A 6,125-nucleotide genomic window follows, 5' to 3' on the forward strand; every position below is an offset into this window, starting at 1 on the left:
GAAAAGCCCTTTTTTTTTGTAAGAACCCTCAATTATTTTCCATGGCATTTCAAGAATCCTGTAATTCAACTTTCAAAGCTTGTTGTAGAATCCAAACCCAGAAACTATCAGTGCAAATGCTACATCTAATTTTCGTATCACATTCACCTCAGCACAGGAAATCAATCCAGCAGGAAGGGGAAGATTTGAAAATAGATGGCAGTGGCAATCCAATAAAAACAATAAATAGGCAGGGGGAAACACCCCGTGTCAAGTGGGGATTTTTAGATTTACTAAATATATATAAACAAACCTGCATTGTGATTTGGGTGGCACTGAGATCACAACTTCAGGGGTTTCACAGCATATAAATTCAAAACTGGGAAGAGGAAAGAAAAAAACAAATAGTAAAAAAAATTACCCAAAATTCATGAAATCACTGGTAATAATGATAATCATCATCATTGTCATTTTATCAGGCTGGTAAATTCTAAAAACCTAATTAATAAAATTATCATGGTAACTACATTTTGAATGTTTTTCCCAAAGGTTTTTTGAGTAGCAGAGTTGCTGGGGGCTTTCTTTGTTTGTCTGCTTTTTGCTCAAGAAATCCACAGTATCCAAAAGAGTTCTCCAAGGATTCAATAATGCAGACAGTTTCTGCTCCAAGTACTTCCAGCAATTGTTGGCATCTTTTAGGACTGTCTGGCTGGAATTTATTAACATATATAGCCAGAGCTCTCTCCTCTATTGAAAGGCAATATAACACACGTTCCCTGACAGATTAAAGCAAGCTGCACTATAAATTGTGCAGATTGAGCCCTCTTACACAGCTTATCCTAATCATAGCTCTGCCATTTGCTTCTCATGACAGGATAAAAATAAAAGTACCATAAAACTAAAATAAAATAGACAGTCTGCCATTCCTCCTTTAGAAAACATTTGTCAGAATCTCTTCAAAAATAATTGGGAAGAAAATGTGCTGAATTCCACAATTTATTGAGTCATTTTTAAAGCCTGTCCAGGCATGTTAAAAGGCTGCATTCTTTATATCAGCTAGCTTGGGAGAGGATGTATTTTACATTGTCAAAACCCTTTCAGAGTTTGCTTTTTTTTCACCCTTAAGAATAAGTTTTCCCTGACTTTAAACTCAAATATTTATCCAGTGAGCAAGAAACAGTGAAACATTTAGGTTCACTCACCGTGCCAGCCTTCAGTGATCTAAACCCTGCTTTCCCCTGCAATTTTTCTATAGTCTCACAATTTACTTTTCTTTTTTCCTTTCTGCAGTGTCTGCATTTGAACTGCTGCTGCTAAGGAAAGCAGTGTGAAAGTCTTCTTTTGCTGGAGATATATATATATATATATATATATATATATATATATATATATATATATATAAGGCAGTTTATGGCATATTCTTCAGCCTTTTTTAAAGAGAACTCTGAAACCTGAACTCTTCTTGTCACCTTTCGCAAGAGCAGCTGCTTTCCTTCTTGGTAAGGAAATGGTCACTCTGCAAAGGATGAATTCTGGAAAGTCAGTATTCAGCTGTAATCACAAAGATTGACACCTGGGAGTTGTGTTGTGACAGTCCAGTGACAGGGGGAGACAGAAATATTTAAAACAAGGATTGGTTTAAATATCTCTTCGTAGAGCTGGGGTGATGTGGAGACAGGCCAACTCCAAAACTGTCTGCTGCACCAGTGGAGAAGGTGCAGCTCAGCTCTGAGCACACCACATGAGGTGAGGAGTGGACCTCGTCCCATCTGAGCTCAGGCCTGTGCAGCAAGGCCATGGAATGGGGACAGGAGGATTCCTGGGCTGTTGAACAATTCCTGATTCCTCCTTTGTGTTTTTCCTTACCAAAATGAAATAAAGGTGTCTTAGCAAAGGACAAAAAGCACAGGGTGTAAGATGCAAAGGACAGATTGGGACATCAACTTTGTGACATGGACATTTGGACAGGATATTGGGAAGGAATTGTTCCCTGTGAGGGTGGGCAGGCCCTGGCACAGGGTGCCCAGAGAAGCTGTGGCTGCCTCTGGATCCCAAGGCCAGGTTGGATGGGGCTTGGAGCAACCTGGGCTATGGAAGGTGTCCCTGCCCATGGCACAGGATGAGCTTTAAGGTCTCTTCCACCCCAAACCATTCCATGACTCCATGATAGCTACAATACACTTACTCTGTGTCTGATACAGGAAGCAACAAATTAAACAGCTTTGTTTTGCATACACAGGGACTTTTCAAGGGCCAAGAGTGGCTCAGAAGTTGAGACCTCATGGTCAGGTGTCCTTCACAACTGCAGACTACATCCATTCATCCTGGTTTTGGAAAAACTTAAGCTCTACCAGCATTTTGTCATCAAAAAGGTGCAGTTTTGTCAGCCACAGAGGATTCATCTAAAATAATAATTAACATCAATCCCAAACTGCTTGAGCCACTTCTGTGACACTTCAGTTCCTTCTCTGCTCCATCCCTGTGTTCAGGAATCTGCACTGGCAACCTTCTTTACACACTTACACCTTGCACACCAAGTGCTCCAGAGAAACTGAGCAGCAGGGCTGGTGCCAGCCAGGGCCCAGCACAGTCAGAACCCTGCAGTGACACCAGATCAGCAAAATAATGGAAGCAGAGAGTGCCAGAGGCAGCCTCACTGTGCTTGGCTTCCCTGCAGTTTGTCACAGCTGATGGGATGGATGCCTCAGCCAGGAGCTGCAGGCAGGGCAGGGAGAGGTTAAAAGGAGGAGCAGCTGTGACACTGAACAAGACTCTCTGCCTCACATGCAGAAGCTTTGGTGACAGAGAGGAGACTCAGATTATAAATACAGGAGCCCCAGTTAGGCACTGAAAATTGGTCGCATGGACCAGGCTGGGAAATGCATGGGAATGAAGGATTGGTGCTGGAGGAGCTCAGCACCAGCCTCAGTGGGCTGCAGGTCCCTTTGGCTGAGCTCAGGAGGATTTTCCCTTTTCCCTTGGAACACCCTGGCAAACAGGGAGCCTTTCAGGCCCCACCATTCCCCTCTGGGCCAGCACCAAGACCCTGACAGCCTCACAGGGCTGGGCTGTCACCCCATGTGCTGCAGCTGCTGCCAGGCCTGGTCAGGGCGCCCGGGCAGCTCTGCACACATCTCCTGGCAATTGCTGACTGGGGAGCCAGCAGGAGCCTGAGACTGCAAAGCCAAAGCCAGCAGCTGCTTTGCTAGGAACCCCAAGGACAGGCAGTGTCCAGGCTGAGGGATCCTGCAGATTTCAGCTGCTCTTGCCAAGCACGTGTCCTCCCAGGCTCGGTGTCTCAGGAGATTTCCAGTGATGCAGCAGGAGCTGCATTTGCAAATGCATTTTAGTGCTGCAGCACCTCTGGGGGCTCCTGACACAGCGAGTGGGATCCAATCTCCTGGCAGGAGAATCACTGTGTGCCTCTCAACGATTGTATTGCTTATCAATTCCTGTGGCTCTAGAGAGCTCCCTGAAAAGTAAACTACATCTTTTCAATGCTGTTAAATGTTCTTCATTCTTCTTTCTTTACATTTCTGGGAACTCAGATGTAAATGTTCTAGTACAAGCTTAATTGTGATTTCATGAAGAAACTGACTTCTGAGTCTTTCCTCCAGTGCATCATGTTAGACGATTTTTTTCCCACCATATGTGATTTCACCTAGGAGTCAGCCCTACTAATTATTAGCAAAGGATTTCTCAAGTTAATCATCTTCTTAGAAGACTTTTGGGACCTTAACCGGTGTTTACGGCAGGGCCTTTTGAAATGCAAATCACTTTTGCAAACTTCAGAAAGCCCCAAACTCTATTTGGATTCATTTGTAAGTTGTTAAAGATCAAAGTCACTCCAACCCAGAAAGAAGATACAACATCTTTTTGTTCCAAAATGTTGACTTATTTTCCCCAAAAACTTTCACAGCAGTGTTTGGTCTCATACTTTTTGGTACCTGCAAACAGCAGTCAGAAATCCTTCTGGCTGTTTCTCTAATGATTAATGAGTTGCAAGATGCATTTCTTTATTTCATAACCTTTACTATCACAAGAGGTCACTCAATCTGTGAAGGTGACAGCTTTGGATATAACTTTACAACATTAAAAATGTGTGACCCACAGTAAATTACACAACTTGTTCTTTTTGTGGGCAGTGCTGTCAGTGTTTTTCATCTGTGGCTTGTCTGCAGACCAGGAGAGCTCTTGCAGCCCCATTTGTCATGTAGAGAGAGCTCCATGGTGGAGCCCGTTAAAAAATTCTCATGGACCACTTTGTCAGAAGTGAAGTGTCTGAACTTATCCATTACACAAACTCAGGAGGAACTGGAGCTGCTTGAAAATACATCAAGCCATTTTTATCCAGATCCCTATTTGAAGCTATTCTGCTCGTTCCTAATATGCATTAGAGAAATTATTCCAGTCTGCAAGTTCTGGTGCCATCTGGATGAATTAATTTCAACCCTCTACCCCTGTCACAGTTTCAGACATAATGATTCAGTTGTTGGTACATTGATTTTCCAGATTCCTTTTCACTCTTTACTGAAAAGAAATGGTGGTGAAAGTCTATATATACAGTATGAATTATTTAAAATACTGGACACCTCTGAAGTTGTTCTTTGTAACTGTTGTGACACACAAAGGCACCTCCTTCTGCACCTGTGAGAATGGTCTGGGTTGGAAGGGACCTTAAAGCCCATCCAGTGCCACCCCTGCCATGGGCAGGGACACCTTCCCTTCACTAGCCCAGGTTGCTCCCAGCCCTGTCCAACCCAGCCTTGGACACTTCCAGGGATCCAGGGGCAGCCACAGCTTCTCAGGGCTATGTTACAGGGTGGCTGAATCATTAAGGCTGGAAAAAAGACCAACGAGCCCAAGCTGTGCCCAATCCCCATCATGTCCCCAGCCCAGAGCTCTGAGTGCCACATCCAGGTGTTCCTGGGACACCTCCAGGGATGGGGACTCCAACACCTCCCTGGGCAGCCCCTGCCAAGGCCTGAGCACCCTTTCCATGGAGAAATTCCTCCTGATGTCCAACCTGAGCCTCCCCTGGCCCAGCCTGAGGCCGTTCCCTCTCCTCCTGTCCCTGTTCCTGGCAGCACAGCCCGACCCCCCCGGCTGTCCCCTCCTGTCAGGAGTTGTGCAGAGCCACAAGGTCCCCCTGAGCCTCCTTTTCTCCAGGCTGAGCCCCTTTCCCACCTCCCTCAGCCCCTCCTGGTGCTCCAGACCCTTTCCCAGCTCCATTCCCTTCCCTGGACACACTCCACCCCCTCAAGGTCTCTCTGGCCAGAGGGCCCAGAGCTGGGCACAGCACTCGAGGTGCCTCAGCAGGGCCAGCACACAGGAACAGTCATGACAGGAGTGCAGCATTTCTACATACCAAAACACCACTGAAGTAGAAAAAAATGTTTTATCAAATTTCACATACGATGGTTTTCCTTTTTCTTAGAGCTTAATTTAAAAAGTAAGTGGAAAATGTCAGTAATAAAAAAAAAAAAAAAAGGACAAAAATTCATTTTAAAGCCCAATTTATCCTAACTAGAACTCGGTTACTCAAATACTGAGTAGAGGGGTGTTTTTTAGTCCTGTCCAAGTCATAGATGTCAAACTCAGTAGACTAAGCCAGCAAGTATTTCAGGAGGCACTACAAAAGTCAGGTCAGAGATCAGAGGAGAAAAGGAGAGGATATAAACCCCAGGTCATTCCCATGCATGGATAGGAGCCTGAGGTACCAGCTATAATTAGCTTGGACTAGAAAGCATGGCTAACTTTCCTGCTGCAATAAATGGGCACAGACCTGCCAAAGCCAGCACACCTATGACATTTACACTGGCAGAATATCTGACCCACATTCCCCCCGCTCCCTTCATTTTGCCCTGCTAACTCCATCATTTCCATCCACCCTGCTGCCATCTTTACTCCTGCCTCTCCATCCTCCCACCTCCCAGCTTTTGTCATAGTAACCCCACTTACAACCCATATTTACCTTCCTTACTGGGGGATGGAGCACATGGATTAGCATGATTCCCAATAGACATATTTCCTTCAAAGAGAAGATGAAAAATGATGCAGTAGAGCTGGAAAGATACTTCTAAAAAAGCCAGAAAAGACAGTTAGTGCTCAGCATGGGGGGAGGGAGGGTGGAAAGGTTAATACAC

Source organism: Passer domesticus, chromosome 7 (genome assembly GCF_036417665.1).
Source record: "Passer domesticus isolate bPasDom1 chromosome 7, bPasDom1.hap1, whole genome shotgun sequence".
Taxonomy (NCBI): domain Eukaryota; kingdom Metazoa; phylum Chordata; class Aves; order Passeriformes; family Passeridae; genus Passer; species Passer domesticus.